Raw genomic sequence first — 16140 nt, 5'->3', positions numbered from 1 at the left:
TTAGAGATTCACCTCAAAGCACTTTACAAGTACAACACCCTCTGTCCCTTTGCCCTTGGTTTGAGTGGGGAAATACTCCTGAAAAATCCTCAGGAGGAGCCACAGAGCCACAGAGCCACAGAGCCACAGAGCCACAGACAGACTGTGAAATAGGTGTTGTGTGTACAGAATTTTGGATAATCACTTAATCACTGTATATAAAATTTACCCTTTATGTAAAAAAAAAAAAAAAAATTGTGCGAGTGTGTGTGTGTGTGTGTGTGTGTGTGTGTATATATATATATATATATATATGTATATATATATATACACAGTACAGGCCAAAAGTTTGGACACACCTTCTCATTCTTTGCATTTTCTTTATTTTCAGGACTATTTACATTGTAGATTCTCACTGAAGGCATCAAAACTATGAATGAACACATGTGGAATTATGTACTTAACAAAAAAGTGTGAAATAACTGAAAACATCTCTTATATTCTAGTTTCTTCAAAGTAGCCACCCTTAGCTCTGATGACTGTTTTGCACACTCTTGGCATTCTCTTGATGAGCTTCAAGAGGTAGTCACCTGAAATGGTTTCCTAACAGTCTTGAAGAAGTTCCCAGAGATGCTTAGCACTTGTTGGCCCTTTTGCCTTCACACTGCGGTCCAGCTCACCCCAACCATCTCGACTGGGTTCAGGTCCGGTGACTGTGGAGGCCAGGTCATCTGGCGCAGCACTCCATCACTCTCCTTCTTGGTCAAATATCCCTCACACAGCCTGGAGGTGTGTTTGGGGTCATTGTCCTGTTGAAACATAAATGATGGTCCAACTAAACGCAAACCGGATGGAATGGCATGTCACTTCAGGATGCTGTGGTAGCCATGCTGATTCAGGTTGCCTTCAGTCTTGAATAAATCCCCAACAGCATCACCAGCAAAGCACCCCCACACCATCACACCTCCCCCTCCATGCTTCACGGTGGGAACCAGGCATGTAGGCATCCATCCGTTCACCTTTTCTGCGTCGCACAAAGACACGGCGGTTGGATCCAAAGATCTCAAATTTGGACTCATCAGACCAAAGCACAGATTTCCACTGGTCTAATGTCCATTCCTTGGGTTTCTTGGCCCAAATAAATCTCTTCTGTTTGTTGCCTCTCCTGAGCAGTGGTTTCCTAGCAGCTATTTGACCATGAAGGCCTGATTCACGCAGTCTCCTCTTAACAGTTGTTGTAGAGATGTGTCTGCTGCTAGAGCTCTGTGTGGTATTCATCTGGTCTCTAATCTGAGCTGCTGTTAATTTGCGATTTCTGAGGCTGGTGACTCAGATGAACTTATCTTCAGCATCAGAGGTGATATACATATATATATATAAATATGTATATGTAAATATATATATATATATATATATATATATATATATATATATATATATATATATATATATATATATATATATATATATATACATATTGGAGTGGGGAACATGACATCTCCCCTAGAAGAACCTAAACAAAAGGACAGGGTAGCCAGTGACAGACACAGGACACCAAAGAGACCAGGCAGAGGAGACTTGCCATGTTCACATGCATGTTCAGGCAGGCAGGGGATTAAATATGTGACTGGAAGTTGTAACTGCCAATCTGTGATCAAATTTCTTCAGACCTGAACATCGCAGTACTCGGTTGCAAACCCTGTTGACCTCATTCACAGTACTGCAGAAAGACAGTGTGCTTTCAAGTTTTGGTATTTTTTCTACACTCATTTTGACTTCAAGAGCTTTTATTTTAAATATATGTTAAAGTTTATATGTAAGATATGACACAAATTCAACACATGTCTTGTTATTATTACTATTATTATTATTATTATTATTATTATTATTATTATTATTATTATTATTATTATATACAACACTTTTAGATGGCCTTGAAATATATAAACTAATTTGTTTACTATTACCACTGAAAAATATGGATGAAACCTTTACTTAACATAACATTTCAACGGTGATCATACAGTCTGGATAACGAGGTAAAGCATTTTAATTACTGAAACACATAAAGGTCAATGGACTGATTTTTTTTAAAAAAGGATCTAGCCAGGTGTCATTGTTATCGAATATTTTCAATCATCAATGGATTTCTTTTAGCTGTGCACAAATCTGAAGGCTGTACAGGAGCATTTTTCATTTTTCATAATAAAATTAACAATGGCAAGTTGTCTGTGTGAGGCAACCGCACAAACCTGTCTAATTTGTCACTGCATAGGAAAACTAAACATTCTTGTGCTTCTAATGGTATTGAAAAGTGTTTCAGTAGTTACAATTATGTCATTTTAAATGCATGATCTGTGAAAGTTGTCTCTTTATTTAGTAAATCATTTTTATGTTGATGCTATTTTTGAAGATTAATTCCTATTAAATTAAAGAGAGTCTCAATCACTGGTGAATATAAAGTGTAAGATGTAGGGTTTTGCAGTCTCAAGGGAGGGACACCTCTGTCTGACGCAGACCGTAACAGCAATATGGAGCTAGAGAGACGCTACTGCGCATGCGTGCGTTTGCACGGGGCGAGCTACAGATAGACTAAAAGAGAGAGAGGGAGAGAGAGAGAGAGAGAGAGAGAGAGACCAGGAAAAAAGTCGTTAAGACAAAGGGCTGGACAGTCAACAGGGACACAGGAGCAACGAGACTCAGTTTTTCTACTGGTTTATGGCAGCCCAGGTGTGGCACCAGCGGTAGGACGAGGACAGGTAAATGTCGGGTGAAAGAAAATGAAGTTATAAGGCGTAACGTTCAAGGAGGCGTTGTGGTTGTGTGTGTTTTCGGTAGACACGGGAGTCACGTAGAAGACGCCAGATATCTGTTACTATCACGGATGCAGCCATATATGTATGTTTTAACGTGTAAAACAGTGAGTACTCTCTGTAACGAAGTATTCACTGCGTAAAATGCGTTTTGTTTTGTGTGGTGGTGTTGTCATATTTTGCTAGCTTACTGAAAAGCCTGCTTCCTCTATCCACATAAGGCTGTTAGAAATGTTTACCTTCTCAATTTGGAATCTCCTGACCAAAAGGACACTGAAGCTGTTGAGAATGATTTTGTGTTGCAGTAGATGAACAATTAAATAACAAAAGCAGCACTGTTTAGGATGTTTTACCTGTGTTTATATGAAGTAAATAGTTTTGGGGATGTCATAACAATGGACCCAATCCTATTTTTCTCTTTCAGGGATTTTTCTGGCAGCCTTATATGCTCAGCATAAAATCACAGTTGGACTCTTAGTGAATGTGACGCTCCATGTTCTGCCGTTCAGTGATGGAAAGACCTGTAAAGCTGTGGGTTTGGTAACTGGATGGAAAGAGCTCACAAACCCATAGGATGGAGGAAGTGGAAACACACAGAGAGCCACAGAAGTTTAAGCCTGTAGCTTTTGGGTGTTGACAACACTGCTGTGGTGTTTTTGGAGGAAGTACCTTTCATTTAGAAACACCTGAACTGTATGCTCTTGGAATTTTGGCCAGTGATCCCTCCTTACACTTACATTTTTTGCTCTCCTTTCCGGTGATCTTTTTTCACATCTGTCCTTTCAGGAGAAGAGGTGTTGCTGTGTTAAAGAGTGAGGGTTAAATTTACCTCACCTTCCCCTTAACCATACACAAAGACAAAGTTCCTCTCCTCCTAGAGGTTGAGAGGTTGCTATGGAAATGGTTGTCATGATGCTGATGTAGTGTCCTCAAGGGAGTAGTTGTGGAGGCAGTGGCGGAGCTGGAGCTGGGGACGTTGAACGCTCAGGCATGGGAAGTGCTCCATATCCAGCAGGTGAGTTGAAGGGGAAGGGGCGAGGCAGCCTACAAGAGCTGGCTGCATGCCCTGGAAGGTCAGCAAGCAGAAAGGAGGAGGAGTAGGCGGAGGAGGTGAAGTGGTGGTAGGAGCAGAAGAGAGGAGGTGCAGGGATCCCAGAGATTATCAGCAGCAGGAACTGTCATCCTCTTCTTCCTCCCTGATGCCCTCAGCACCTCCCCAGTCATCTCTGTCACCTCTAGCTATTTATCATGAGAAACAACGGAGGGAGCTGTGTGCTCTACATGCACTCAATAATGTCTTCCAGGATGGGACGGCCTTCAGTAGAGACACCTTACAGGAGATTTACCAGAGGTGAGAAAACTGGTGCTCCATGCTCTAACATAAATCTGCTTAGAAGACTATACATATATATATATATATATATATATATATATATATATATGAAATATAAATCAGAGATGATGATATTTTCCAGCTTCTTGACACATTAAACATTTGTACACATTTTTTAGTGTCACTTGTTAACTACAATTACAGTCGCAAAAATATATACAAATCTATTTTATTCAAAAAACAGATCCTCCAAAAGTCCAACTTCAGTCAAAGTCAATCAAAAGCCAACAGAACATCTTATTAACAGAGCAATAATTTCAAGATGGAGGATCACAACACTTATTAGAAGGTATAAATGACCACAGTCACTCCTACAACAAATGAATGACTCATGATTTTTTTTTTTTATATAACTTGTCTTGTCCAGCATTATTAAAGCAGAATGGAAGTCTGGCTGCCTTTTTGTGCTGAACAAATTTGCTTTGGCAAGGGAAACTTTATAAAGTATATGAGGCTCCCCTTGATATTCTACTGTCTTTATTATGAGTTTTCTTGAACCACATTATGAGCCGGACCTGACATGGAGGAACAGGGGAGAGGAAAAGAAAGGGGAAAAAAAGAGAAGGAAAGAGTGAAAGGGGAAGAAGAAAGTGGCAAAGACCCTCACAACAAAATACCAACAATTAGGGCTGCTCGATTATAGAAAAAAAAAAAAAAAATCATGATTATTTTAGCAATAATTGAAATCACGATTATTAAAAAACGATTATTTGTTAAACTTAAAGTTGTTTATTTTTTTCTTGCAAAACAATGTAAAATATACTCTTTAAACATAAATAAAGCTTTTAACCACTAAAACAAAGTATTTTCACTTTTGTACAAAACAAAAAAATCTTTGAAATCAAATAAGTGTACTGTAAATTCAAGTATGTTTCCTTTTGTAAACAAATAGTGCACTGTAATTAAACTGCTATAGACTTGCCATAGAACTGTAGCAATAAAAAAAAAAAAAAAAAAACTCACGTAAAGTGCAAATTATAAATTCAAGTATGTTCAATGTAGTATGAAACATAGTAAATTCAGTGGCGTGCCGTGAGGTTTCAGTTAAGGCCTTCTGTATACATCAGCCATCTACAAGGTGTCCCATAAGTCTCCATACATAGGAGACATAATACATATGGTTCTAACATGTATTTCTTTAAATTTCTTCTTTATAGTTCTTCAGCAGTGGAGGACACGCATTGAAATGTGTTCCCGACAAAATGGCAGTCATATAGAGCATATTATATAAATAAAAATGGTTTATGTCAAGAAACGTTTATTTTTCCTATGTATGGAGACTTATGGGACACCCTGTTGAATACGTACGTTAGGGTTATACGGGTTAGGTTAATACGGGAGTTGCAACGTAAAGAGATTCGTAGACTGAAGATTGCATTGCGGACGAAGTTGTTTTTATGCGTTTTAGTTTTTCATAAGTTAAAGAATATGATAAAGGTGGCGGTGGTTAAACTTTAGATGGTTAAAAAGGTTTGTTGTGTTAGTGGTCGGTGCGGACACAACTACGAAACAATTTTTTGCACGTGATGTGTTTTTGCTCTTCGTCTTCTTCATCAAACCCAAAGTGATTCCATACAATTGAATTTGACTTGCCTTTTTTGTTTACCAAGCACTTCTGCTGTGATTCTCCTGCCATTTTCCAGACCGCTAGGTACAACTTTCCTCTTGGGGTGGACCTGCTGGCTAGCTGGCAGCTGTAGCTTAGAGGGGGGCAGGGCAGAGCAGCTCATGGTAGCTTGCGTGCGTGTGAATTAAAACAACTCAAAATTAATAATCGTTTTTTCTCGATTACATAATTTTTGTAATCGTTGCGTGTAATAATCGAAATCGTAATTGAATTTCGATTAATTGCACAGCCCTACCAACAATACTAACAATAACAACCATGGTGATAATTATCCATCCATCCATCCATTGTCTTCTGCCTATCCGGGGCCGGGTCGCAGGGGTAAAGTCTAAACAGGGATGCCCAGACTTCCCTCTCCCCAGACATCTTCTCCAGCTCTTCCAGGGGGATCCTGAGGCGTTCCCAGGCCAGCCGAGAGACATAGTCTCTCCAGCATGTCCTAGGTCTTCCCCGAGGCCTCCTCCCAGGGAGGCGTCCAGGAGGCATCCAGAACAGATGCCCGAGCCACCTCAGCTGGCCCCTCTCGATGTGGAGGAGCAACGGCTCTACTCCGAGCTCCTCCCTGGTGACTGAGCTCCTCACCCTATCCCTAAGGGTGCACCTAGCCACCCTACGGAGGAAACTAATTTTGATTGCTTGTATCCGGGATCTTGTCCTTTCAGTCATGACCCAAAGCTTATGACCATAGGTGAGGATAGGAACATAGACTGACCAGTAAATCGAGAGGTTTGCCTTTCGGCTCATCTCTTTCTTCACCACAACCGACCGATACAGCGACTGCATCACTGCAGACACTGCATCTGTCAATCTCATGGTGACAGTTATAATGGTAACAATAACTAGAACAAGCACTGAGTAAACTGGGGAGAAAGACAGAAAAAACAAACAAAAAAAATTACAAGAAAATAAGACCAATTAAATGAGGAACATAAAAAAAGAAAACGTGAACAGAATATCATAAACAATGACAGCCCAAATTATACCAGCAACAAATCCACACAACAGCAGTTGTTCACGGTTAATCTCCTGTGACAGAGTGACTGCATCAGAGTAAAGCAAAGAAACTGAGGTGCACTCAGTGAAGAACACAGCCATGCAACCACACCCCCTCCAACGACCAGGGGCCTACAAAGAGGATCCCAAGGCCCGGCCAACCAGCAGATAACACAGAAAGGGGGATGTAACCCGCCCCCCGAGAGGTGACAGTGTGCTCACCCCGAAGACAGTCAACAGAGGCCCCAACCAGAGGCCCCACAGCAGCCGAGCACAGGCCCCAGGGGGCCAGGGACACCAGCCAACGAACCCCTGCCGGGGGCTGGCCACCCAGGGACATGCAAGGCGCTGGCCCACAAGCCCAGGAGCGCCCCGTCCCCCCGGGCAGGGGTCCCACCCAGCACACTGGGAGACCATGCTGCCCCAGACAGCCACCCACTGCGAGCCAGTGCACACCCCAATGCCACAGCCAAGCGCCCCAGGGTCCAGAGGTCCCTTCCCATCCCTGCCCCCATCCCTACCATCTCCCACCCTCAAACCCCACACCCCCTCCATTCCACCACACAACTAGACACATCCACATATGCACATGCACACAAACTTACTGACAGCTAGACACTCACATCACCTACCCCCCCACATGTTTGCTTACTCACACACACACACCTATGTGCATAAACACCTCCACCTATGCCCACATACCCACCCACAGCCTTCCTCACCCACCTACACACCTACATGTATAAACATACCCACATATGCACACACATCCACACACAGCCACCTACACGCACACCTGCACATCTACTAGAGATGTGATGACATGAGAACTCCACACCACAGCCCCCTGCGACCACAATCACCCCGGCCACCATCACCACCATGCCCCAAATGCCCAAAGACCACTGCAACAACCCAACCAGGCCCCTCCCCCAGAAAGAAAAAAAGAAAAAAAAAACTGTGCAATGCACTCCTGCCCACAGAGGCACCAGTATGCTTAGGATTGAAGTGCTGACGTGGCCCTCCCCAACCAGTCCCCCCCAGAGGCTGAATACCGCAAACTGAACACGCGCACCCGGAGTGCTGCCACACCCCCAGGCAGTGAGCAACACCACTTCCCCCCCAAAGCGCGGCAGCCGAACACAGCCCCAGCACCAACCGGAACCTGAAACGGCAACACCAGCTGCCAGGAACCCCACAGCGGCTCACCACCCCACCAGCAACCACCACACCCCAATGCCCACACACACATGCATGCACACACACATTTCCCGGTCCCACCACATTCTGTGGCAGGCAAGAGGACAGCCAGCCCAGCCCTCCCCCCCTTTGACCACAATCCCCATGTGCCCACGTCTATCTCTTCCACCCTATTTATTTGCATTCACAAGAGAGCAGCCGCCCGAAGCACTGACTCATGATTTTTAGAGAGTTCATTGTAAGTCTGTGGGAGCCTTTAACATATTTAATTGTTTTCCAGTGGAAGGTGTTACAGTTTCCTAGCATGTTTTACACAATATCTACATTTGTGACATGTCACTTCTTCTGAATTAATGATTTCCAATTGCTGGTAATTACTTACCACCACCATATTGACACCAATTAATCTTCATCTGACTGGACAAATGGTGAGTGCATAGCATACATTCATTTTTCTAGCAGACATTTGCAAAGTGTTAAATTTGCATCATGTCCAAATAATGATGAAAATACAGTTTGTCCATCAGTACTATTTGTGTGAGTGCATAAAATGGTGTGGAGATCCACCTAATCTCTCTTGTGAACTCATTGCAGGCTTTCTCCTAGCACTCTAGTGACACCTCACAAGAAGAGCATGCTGGGAAATGGGAACTATGATGTAAATGTCATTATGGCTGCCCTGCAGACACGGGGTTTTGAGGCGGTTTGGTGGGATAAGAGAAGGTATGTATGGCTAATTCAACTACACTGCAAGCATTGGTGCACTGTTCAGGTTTATTGCTGACATCCATTTATGTACATTTTTTTTATTTAAATGTGGTCAATATCAGATTTTAGTGTGAACCTGAACTGACCTGTATGTGCAAAGGAATAATAGCAAAGATGTCATAAATGTTATGTTCTGCAGAAGTAAACATGATTGCTCTTGCAATCAGTGCAAACAATGTGTGATTAGGACAGTAGTCATGTATTTATTCCAGTCATGTTTATCTCAGCTCTCATATGTAAGGTATTTTGGACTCAAGGTGGCAGGTAGATGCTGTAAAAATAAATGTCCCGTGTTGTCCTCTGTGCCTCAGACAGCAGGCCAGCAGCGTCTTTGATATGTCAGCAGCTCCATGAGTTTACAAAGTGTGTGAGACTGTTTTATCAGCATTCCTACTTCCCTTGTTATCAGCTCGACGTGACTGACAACAACCACAGACATCCTTTAATCATTAAAATGTGCTGTATATGTTATCAGAAAACTCATATTCCTGTTTTTCTGACTTGACTTTAACAGGAAAAAAATCAGACCTACAGTATGGTTAATCTGGTCCCAGTACAGCAACACTTCACTGCTACCATGCATTCATTGATATTGGTATAATAATTCATGCTCCATCACGTCTCTAGCAATGCATTTTGGGGCAGTTTGTCCAAGTAAAGTTACCCTCGCACATGCACAAACGGGCAGTTAATAGTGACAGGCAGCAGAACCAACTGATAAAGATGGAAGATGCTAAACAACACATTGGGAAATTTGAGTACAAAAAAACCCCTAGATGGATTAGTCGACCGACATAAAGTATAATGCACACTCTGCAGGACTTTTCTTTTCACCGAAGCACTTCCAGCTTAAAATACCACATTAACGCGAAACATATGTTAGTTGTGGATTCTGCTAGTTTACCATAATACTGGAAGGTCTCAGAGCATCTGTTTGTGTGTGTGTGTGTGTGTGTGTGTGTGTGTGTGTGTGTGTGTGTGGTTCTGACAAATTGAGACGTTTTTAACTGGTCACTGAATAAAATATCCAAATGTACTGCATTTGTTCCAATTAGGGAAAAGTCTTTTGGGGTAAATTTGGGGGAGGAATAATAATTCAGTATATTTTTCATATCTTGGTGTATTCAAGTTCAAATAGGGAAATGTTCTCACAGCTAGAGTGGTGGATTTATCCATGGGGATTTAAGCTAGTAATACTGTAATAAATTATATCAATTCCAAACTTTACTCATATTTTAGAGTGGAAAATTTTTAAATACATTAAGGAAATTAAAGGAATGTTTGCCTCCACAAACTAGCCTAAAAAAATTTAATTTGAAAAACCTGAAATTCTTAAGAAAAACAAGTGCAATTTTAACCAATATTATGCCTCAGTTTATCATTTACACATGTGCATTACAACTTACAGATCACAGTGGATCAACAAATACAACAACATTTAGTAACAGACACAACATTGGTAAAAGTACATTTCTCTTAAGACCAGGGAATTAAAGTTCTCCGTCACCACGACGGATTTCCGTCAAATGGAAAAAATTGGGGGGGGGAAGTCATACTGAAGTAACTTCCCCACGTGTTTTGTGGAGTCCAGTCGGCACCTTGATCCTGTCCAGAATCTGCAGGTGTTTAACACAGGCACGCCACGCACAGGGGGCTGATAGGCTGAACAGTGATGATAATAAGATGACTTCTGTATTTTTATGTCGGGAGGAGAGATTGATGACTATTTCTCTTTGGAAGGAAACGCTGCTCATTCTGTGCCTCAGAAACACATGGACAAGTTCAGCTTTACCGAAGTTCAGCCTCCAGACTGACTTTAGTTTAGTGCTAACAAGTAGCTTTCATTATGAAAGAACCACAGCGAAAAGGGAAGAAGACAGAACTGATCTACATGGACCTTCATGTTTGGGTTCATAGCTTATCTCCTCTTGCCGGTATATGACTAGTGTTTGTGTTTGTGTGGATGTGCCCTTCCCGTGCGTGCGGCTGTGCGTGCCGCGGCCTTACGCGGTTACGCCCCCGACTGCATAAGTGCTTTATTTTGACCCGTTAGCATCTTATTTCTATCTGTGTGGTACAGTACGAAGATAAAATTGAATGAATTGAGTAACACCCTTGGTATTTGCAAAGCCACTGTATTTTAAATACCCTCAGAGTATCTGTAATGGAATATAATTTCTGTTTCAGTTGACGTAATTTCTTCCAATCAAAAGAGAACATGATATTGGCGGGGGGGGGGGGTTGTGGACGCAGGTTGACGACGTACAGATTATTTTGGCTAGCATATACGACATCATGGACACGTTTGTAGAGGAAGGTGCTGAAGTGGTAACTATTGAGAGATGCGTGAAAAATAGATGGAGGTGGGCATGGCTTGATGAGAAGGGAGATGATGGAACTCCAATTAGATCATGGTGCAAAAAAATGAAGCAGCCTGGTGCGTGCATGTGCGTAGTTTGCCACAAGAAAATTCTGTATGATTCCAATGGTAAAAAAGTCCTGATCCGCCATCAATCTGAGAAGCTGAAGATTAGTTGGTTAGGGTTACATTTACACAGACATTTTCCCCCAAAATTCATGTGCTGTTGGAGTTGGAGTTATGTTTTAGGAGTTCCTAAATTGTTAAATAAAAAGTTTTTCACTCATTTTTTGCGTAAGGTTTTCTTCTAGATATTATTTTCACTTGCTTCAAAGGTTTTCATACCCTTTAAAATTAACCAGAGAGCACCAAAATTGACCTGAAGCTTTAAAAATTTTCTGGGGGAGGACCCCCAGACCCCCCACCAATACCACTCATGACATTTTTTTCTGTCCATGTTACTAATTTTCTACACCTGTACACTCTCCCATTCAGTGTGTTTTACAGTATTGCCAAATTTGACTATATAACTTGTACGCTATAGTAGTATTGTATTGCATCATTTTTAATAGTGGCCAATGATTTTGACCAGAAGAAAATTTTTAGTTAGATGAAAAATTTTGCTTTAATCCCTGCTTAAGACATTTCAGGTCGTTCATATTTGTTCAGGTTATTCCCTTTTTATAGCTTACTGGCCGACAGGCCGTAAGCTATTGTTGTCAGGCGGCGTCCATCGGCGTCGGCGTTGTCTGTCATTGTCGTCTGTCGTCCGTTACAAAAATTTCAATCGTCTTCTTCTCCGAAACTACAGTTCCAATTGACTTCAAACTTGGTATACAGCTTCTTTATAATGATGTCAACAAAAGTTAGTGAAATTATTTGGATCTGGATCTGATTCTGGATTTAGTACGACTTTGAAAAATTTCCCCATTATAAGCGATAGGAAGTGGATCGATGCAATAACTCAGTAAATATAAATGATATCAAGTTGAAATTTCTACAGTGCAGCCCTGATGGGGAGATGACCAAAACATAATGGCCACATGCTGATCAGGATCTTCTTCTGGATCCAGGAACTTACGGAAAATTTAACATGGGCTCTTATGGGGAAAACATTTCAATCATCTTTTTCTTCCAACTACAGTTTCTGATTGACTTCAAACTTGGTATACAGCTTCTTTATGATGATGTCAACACAAGGTATTGCAATTATTTCGATCCAGATCTGATTGTGGATTTGGTGTGACTTAGAAAAATGTTCCCATTATAACAGATAGGAAGTGGATTGATACAATAAGTCAGTAAGTTTCAATGATATCAAGTTGGAATTTGAATTTTTTACAGATCTGATTGGAATATGACCAAAACATGGGCTATTTCTGTAATATAATAAATGCACATAACTGGGTGATAATAAATGGCATCTGGATACATTTCCCAAAGCTTTTAATTTGGCTGGTAAGCTACAGGGCCATTGGTCCTATTTTTTGTGAAGAAATAGGTTAATGTAAACATTTTCATGTAATTGTACTTTTTTTTTTTTTTACACTAAAACAAAAAGAAGAATTTTGACTTGTCAGTATTTATAGATTATTATGATAATATTGTACTGATGTGACCCACTTGAGATGGAATTGGGCTGAAATGTAGAACCTCAACTAAAATGATTGTACATAACATCAGTGTAATTTTTGCATTTCACAGATTCATTCCACAGCCAAACTGGACACTTAGGTGGGCCAGTTTGGGCCTGTGGGCTGTATGTGTGACACCTGTGAAATAAGACTAATGATGCAGGTGGTCTGCAGATCATATTTAACTGACTTATTTAATGATGGCTCAGAGATGAGATGTCTCATTTTGTAAACACCTGTTGCCTTGACTTTCTCCTCAAGTCCTTGCCTTCTCAACTTGCAACTCTGAAAAGAGGGATTAAAATGCAATGTGAGTAGTCAAAGCAAGGACCAATGGACCTACAACTTAAGAACTGAAGACATGATTGAGGGTCTGGGAACAGACCTGAAGCTACAGTGCCTCACTCTACTGGTACAAAGTGCTGTCAAGGCAGGCTAGAATGGAAGTGACTGACACTTGAGTACCAAACTCTACTGAGGACTTGCAGCTGACATCACTGGTCATGTGATTGTTGTTTACACACACCATATTGGTAGGCATGCTATCTGGATCCAGAAAGTCAGAACTGTTGCTTTACATAGTGTTTTTCTTTGGACTTGTGTTTGCGTGTTTTGTTGTTTGCGAGTATGTCTGCTTGTGATAAAGGGCACCATACATGAGTTTCAAATGTTTACTAACAACAGTGACTCGAGGGCAAAAACACGAGTACCAACTCCAGCCAGCTCACATCAGCCGCGTACACCTCCAGGCTCTCCCCCGGAACTCGTGCACGAGCCGATATGTTGGCTTTAAAACGGTCCATTAACTGTCTGTTCAAAAGTTGATCCGATCTTCTCTTTCACGGCTGCATAATTTGACTTAACTGCATCGGGAAAGGCTGTCCCATAGTAGAAAAGCAGACTTGGCACAGACGGGTGGGGAGTATTGCCACCAGCACCCCACTGAACTCACCAGTGTCACCCGCCGTAGCTCCAACTGCCACTTCCAGCTGCCTCACCCAGCTCGAGGAAACTCAAAGGGAGCAGGTAAATCCACAATCACTCTCTCTCTACACGGGTGATAGGTCAGGGGAAGCCCTCCTGGTAGGTTTAAAGGGGTCTTCATCGCCATAACCACATGATGACAGTTCTTTTTTTCCCCACTGCTAAGTGCAACAGGCACGCAGGCTAACTATACTGAGAAGCTACACTAACCGCGATAATAACTATAACAGCGGTCGGCAGAACAGAACCACCGCTGCCACCAATGGAACCGAGTGGTCTGTATGCCTAAGTTATACCTGGTGAAAGCTAAGTAATAATGGCGCACAGGAGTTTAGCAGGTCCATCGTTTAACACATTGTACGATTCACAGAAAGCTTGCCTACCAATATGGCGTCATAAACAGCAAACCATGTGATCATGTGACATTTATGCAAAACCTCAATATTCATTCATTCATTGATGTCAATTTTGATGTCATGACAAAGATGTCATGATATTGAAACTGTTATATATACTCTTTTATGATAATTTAGTTAATTTTTGAATGACTGCTGCTTGTTTACTCACATCAATCATCCGGAAACAACGCGGGTATGTCACTTACGGCAAGCAATGGCTCCCCCCATAGCTTCTGCCCTCACCTGTAATTCACACAATAAAAGGTCCAGTGTGTTGCACTTATGGTGATTTTTTTTTTTTTTTTTTTTTTAATTGAATTTGTGCCTCTCCTACTTTGTCTTGAATCTTTTGTGTAGATGTCATTAGCCTTAGTGTTTACACCAGGTTTGATTCAACTCATGTCAAATGTTTCATATTGTTTTGACTACCTTTTCATGAGACTAGGGGTCACACTAACAGTGACTTCTACCTGTAGAAGCTATTTTTTATATTGTGGGGACATATTTCTGCACATAGTGTATTTGCTCAATTTCTTGGATAAAGAGACCTGATAATTAATATATAGGCTATTTACACACCCTGCAAAAACAACAAAGCTAAAAGTGGCCCAAGGCTTTGGCATAGTACTATGCTTGTGTGCTATACTTCAGTGAAATACTTGTTATGGATGTTTTATTCTTCGTTTTAATAGGGATGAAGGCAGCATTGAGTTGTCCAATGTGACAGGCTTCATTCTGAACGTACCATCCAATCTGCGCTGGGGCCCTTTCCAGCTGCCACTCAAACGCCAGCACTGGATAGGGGTCCGAGAGGTGGGAGGAATCTATTACAACTTGGACTCTAAGTTGCGTAACCCTCAGCCCATTGGCAACCCAGATGAGCTCAGGTGAGTGTGTGTGTTTACATTGTTATGGAAATGTTCAACTGATAACCCACACACAAAGAGGAGGAGAGAAAGTTAAGTTAAAACAAATTAATGCATTTATTGAGAAGTCAATCACAGAGAAACTCTGTAAGTGAAGTCTGATTAAACAAGAGAAAACTAAAGATTATATAGAACCAAATCCAACCCCCTCAAACTATGATGTCATTCCTTACGTACATCGTACCACCCATACTACTCCTTCTCTGCTCCGTGAAGAGGTCATCATGACCTCTCCACTCTAACCTTGCTTGGATCCAATCTGGAGTGCAGGCGCCATCCTCTATCTACACATTCAGACATTTAGGTGTTTGGGTTTTAACTCAAGGCAAGAACTCCGTTCCTGGGTTGGGGGTGCTACAGAGTGGTAAACATCACACATAATGAATAATGACTCAGCATTAAAAGAAGATGTACTAACAGTATAAAATATAAAGAGTATAAAATATAAAAAGTAAATTTTTCCACCACAACATGCATGCGTGTGCTTAATGATGCATCATTTGATAAAAGGATTTAATCAACATGTCTTTCTGCCCATTCTACTTTAAAACCCTCAAATTGGTGTCCTGCTGAAACATATGTTACTGGAAGCAGCCGCAGGCAGTGTTTTAATGCCATATGGATTGTTGCCGATTTGATAGAGAGCAGTACAGAAAACTGTTTATTCAAAACACTAGCTCAGGAAGTCAAAACAAGCTCATATAATGGAAAACAAACTACAAACAGACAACACTAACACTCCCACATGTTAAACCAATTAGTTCACATGACAATTCACATGCCATGACCTACTGTGTTTAGACCATAGATCCTTGTATATAAAGGCAGACACAGCAATGCTGTTTCTTCACTCTTTGTAAAAAAACCAAAATTCCCGTGGTCACCAGAGCTGCTATGTTGTTCTACAGAATTTGTGTCATGAGTCTCTGCAGTAGAGACCTGGGACGTTACATCTGCTCACCCACTGGCTGTTTGGTTGGAGATTTTGGACAATCAGTAGCCGTCAGTCACCTGTTTTTATGACATCAAATAACAAACTGTTGAGAAAGATGACGATTTGAACAAC

General features: G+C 41.4%; 1 pseudogene; it reads left to right on the top strand.

Annotated features, from left to right (window-relative positions):
- The first annotated feature begins 2604 nt into the window (after window positions 1-2604).
- On the top strand, window positions 2605-15679 carry LOC115410692 (josephin-1-like; annotated as a pseudogene).
- The last annotated feature ends 461 nt before the right edge of the window (window positions 15680-16140 follow it).

This window comes from Sphaeramia orbicularis, chromosome 19, assembly GCF_902148855.1.
Source record: "Sphaeramia orbicularis chromosome 19, fSphaOr1.1, whole genome shotgun sequence".
Taxonomy (NCBI): Eukaryota; Metazoa; Chordata; class Actinopteri; order Kurtiformes; family Apogonidae; genus Sphaeramia; species Sphaeramia orbicularis.
This window is presented reverse-complemented; position numbering and strand designations above follow the sequence as displayed.